The following is a 4,362-nucleotide window of genomic DNA, read 5'->3' on the forward strand; positions in this document are numbered from 1 at the left end:
TAATATTTACTGCGGTCAAATTGCTAATATTATATTAAATCAAAATATGTAATACTTTTTTATGTTGAACCGCAATATTGTTCTGATTTTTTATTGCAAATACTAGGTCCTCATTATCTAGCTTTTCAATGATACCAGATGTAAATAATTTGGGATATCGAAGGGCAGGTGTTTCGATAATATATTAGTCATTTAACTTTTCTTAATGTCTACGAATCTTGTCATAACTTCTAAGCTTCTGCTATACAAGACAATAATCTTGCCAGTAGTCATGGAATTGAAACTTATCTGCTAAAAAAAAACTGATTCTCAACCGCATTCGAAAGAAAAAATGTGAAAAGTGGCAAAATCATCGAAGCTACAACCACGAAATATATGTAATCTTTCTTGGAGCAGATAAAGTGATATAAATACTGGATTATGTATATTCTTGTGGGCAACATACTTAGTTAGGTAAATGCAGATTTTACGCTTAATAGTAACAAGTTAGAGTTTGAAGGCGCAAGATGGATAGCATGAACTAGCAAGGTTAGGGTCCAGTAGTGCCTAACTAGATGTCTTCATGCCACAATCGTGATTGAAATAGAAATTTATTAAAGGAGACCAAGACCTTCTGTTAATAGAAGTTTCAATAATATTAATAGATGATTGACAACTCTGTCTTAATTAGCAATTTTTAACAGCTATATAAACAAGTTTCAGTTATGGGTGTGAGTAAGCTGAAAGAGCTACTTGCAATAACAAGAGATGAAGTTATGCGAACGGATTACACAGAAGCAAAGTCATTCAGGCCAGTTAGCCTTACCTCTTTCATGCTTAAAGCTATGGAAAAGGTAATAGTGGACTACCTAGAATGCACCACGCTAATGAAATATCCTTTAAGCAGATGTCAACATGCCTATAGGGTGGGGAGATCAACAGAGACTGCCCTGCACGAAGTCGTGAGGACAGCTGAGAGAGAGCTGACTTCAGGAGGCATTTCGATGGCCATCATGATGGACATCGAAGGAGCCTTTGACAAAGTAAGCTTTGATAAATTAAAATCTGCTCTAGCTGACCGAGAAGTCGGTTCAATCATTATTGGATGGATAGATTTCATGTTAAGGCAAAGAGCAGTAAACCTACAAAATGGAAGACATAGACTGAGAGGCAGAACAGTCAGAGGCTGCCCACAGGGAGGGGTGCTTTCACCATTTCTGTGGAACGTGACCATAGACTCTCTACTTCAACAGCTTGACTTCAAAGGCATACAAACAATTGGGTATGCGGACGATATAGCACTGATGGTGAATGGCAAGTTCCCAGACACCATTAGAAACGTGATGAGAGGTGCTCTCAAATGCGTCGAAAAATGGTGTAGGGAACAAGGCCTGGCCATCAATGCCACAAAATCAGACACTATCCTCTTCACGAGGAAGAGAAGTCTGTCAATGGAGCCCTTACAACTTTTTGATAATAACATTCGCATATCAAAGTCGGTGAAGTATCTAGGTGTTATCCTAGATAATAAACTGACTTGGAATGAACATGTGGATGAAAAGATCAGGAAAGCGAAAAGAGCTCTATTTCAATGTAAGAGAGTGTGCGGAAGACGATGGGGGATATCCCCAAAATCGATGCACTGGATCTATACCATGATGGTCAGACCTATTATAACATATGCGTCAGTTGTCTGGTGGTGTAAAGTCACCCAAAAGACAATAAAGACGAAGTTAGATAGAGTCCAGCGACTAGCCTGTGTTGGAATAACAGGCGCTATGCGAACTACACCAACACCGGCATTAGAGGCGATGCTAGGCTTGCTTCCGTTGGATTTACATATAAAGAAAACGGCGGCACTGGCAGCAATTCGCATGAACCGGAGCTCCACGTGGAACAACTTCGGAAAATTAGTGGGCCATCGTAAGATTCTTGATCTCGTCCAGGCCGCGGTCAAGGAAACGCAGATGCCATTGGCGACTATGAGGAGGGTTTATGGGGCAGAAGTGTCCTACAGAACACTGATAGTAGACGGCCTTCTACATAATGAATGTGGAAGGAATGACATTTGCATATTTACCGATGGCTCCTTAATGGATGGCAGAGCTGGTGCTGGGGTTTACTCGAAAGAGCTAAAACTAACGTGCACTCTACATCTAGGAATATATGTTTCCGTCTATCAAGCGGAACTTATGGCGGTCTCACATGCTCTGGATCACCTATTGGATTGTCAGGTATATCAGAAAAAGATTCTGATAGCGCTGGACAACCAAGCAGTTATCAAAAGCATGCAAAAGACAAACATAACTAACAGCTTAGTACAAGAATGTGTAACGAAGCTCATGGAATGTGCTCATGGAAATGAGATGACGATCATGTGGGTTAAAGGACACATCGGTATTGAGCAAAACGAGAAGGCAGATGAACTTGCAAAGCAAGGATCAAGCCATAATTTCTGTGGCCCGGAGCCCAGAATACCATTGGGGTACAGCATGACGACAGCCTATGTCAATAAGTGGATAATCTCACTTCATCTTAATAGATGGAGAGAGTTGAGCACTTGTAGACAGACCAAACTCATGTTACCTAAACCGTGGGCCAGGGAAGCGATAAAAGTGCTTAGCTATTCGCGGAGCACTCTAAGCTGGCTGACCTCACTAATTACTGGACATGGCAACTTCAAGTATCACCTCAAAAAGATAACTCTAGCTGAGGAAGACACTTGCAGACTATGTCTAGAAGAAAAGGAGACAGCGGTGCATATATTGTGCCAATGTCCAGCACTGGCAAGTAGGAGGAAGACTGTCTTGGGACACCATTGGGTTGGTGACGACTTGGCAGGAAACCTCAAGCTAAATGAGATGCTTGCATTAACAAAAGATGTAGTTATGCGAACGGAAGCCACTCCAGCTTTAACTCAATAACAACATCCGAGAATCGAAGGACGAAAAAGGACCCAAGTCGTTTCGTGGTCTACTTCGACTAATCCTTCACTTCAGTGGGGCCACTTGTTGGACAGTGCGCTGTCCCAACGTCCCACCATATATATATGCGAACGGCTGCCACTTTGACTTCAAGTCAATAACAATATCCGAGAATTGAAAGGACCCAAGCCGTTTCATGGTCTAGTGGAGTAAATCCTTAATTTCAGTGGAACCACGTGTTGTACGGTGCGGTGTCCCACCGTTTCATAATAGATATAGGTGTGAGTTTGTTTTGTATATCCAAGAATTAGTATGCATAAAGCACGGTTAACGTTTAAAATACATCCAAGGGAAAACTCTTGTAAGAAAGGATCACTATATTATTTAATTTTCTTTCACATAAAACGCCAACTAAATTTAAATTGTTGTGATTTATATTGAATAAGTCTTATAATCTGTAATTTATTTTTATTATAATGATTATTATTGTTAACATTGTATAAGTCTGTTTTATTAACAAACGATAAAAGGCTTCTTATTTATGCATGCAATTAATGTGACTACCTCAAGTTGAAAATAAAATGCAGGAAATCACAATTTGTTTTACGAAAATCAGTATTAAATAATCAACATGATTTTTCCAAATAATACAAATTTTGCATATTTAATGCAATTATATAAATTACACAATATATAATCTGCGGAGAAATGCATTGAGCAGCTACATTCGTACACACCATGAATGAATTGCAAATAATTCACTTGAACAAAAAGCTTCATTAGCGATGAGCGCGTACAAAAGTTCCGCATAGAATATATAAAGATATTATTGATAATGCGACCATAGATACTTTTCATTATTACATATAAGTTCGTTGTTCGTATCTATATTAGATAATATTATTTAATCAATGTGGTTACGGTGTGAACAAAAACAAAAGTCAGTTTAGCCGATAAGTTAATGACACCGAACTGGTCTCCTCTGGGCTTTTGTTCAATCGAACTCCATGGAAACAATCTGAATAATTCAATTCGATATGCCACATTTTGTTTCAGCTGAAATGCAACTGCAACTCGTTTCTTTGCTTCGATCGACAGGCGCGTGTGCAACCAGTTTTGTTGTTTAATTGAGAATGCATCGGTAGCCCGCGACCAGTGGAACATGCCACAATACGTAGCAGATTCGTCTCTTCTGTTTGGTCAGCATTATTACCACATTTTGTGCATTGCTTCCGTCCAAATAAAGGCTTTGGCATATTGAAGATCTGAATTTTTGTGTTTGAAATCGATTGCGTTTATGGACTTAAATTGGATTGAAGAGAAAGTGAAAGTTTGAGGTTGTTTGTGTGAAGTTTATATGACCAACAAGTTACGGTGACGCTTGCTTTGAAATTGCGAAGGCGAAAGGATATTATATAAATTACAAAGATTATAAATTGAAACGATAATTTATCTAAAA

At 39.0% G+C, this 4,362-nt stretch overlaps 1 pseudogene; it reads left to right on the forward strand.

Moving 5' to 3' along the window:
• Positions 1-704: 704 nt before the first annotated feature.
• The window catches only part of LOC119675086, a 52,076-nt pseudogene continuing 48,418 nt past the window's right edge, over positions 705-4,362 (forward strand).

The sequence above is a fragment of the Teleopsis dalmanni genome, chromosome 2 (genome assembly GCF_002237135.1).
Source record: "Teleopsis dalmanni isolate 2A chromosome 2, ASM223713v2, whole genome shotgun sequence".
Classification (NCBI taxonomy): Eukaryota; Metazoa; Arthropoda; class Insecta; order Diptera; family Diopsidae; genus Teleopsis; species Teleopsis dalmanni.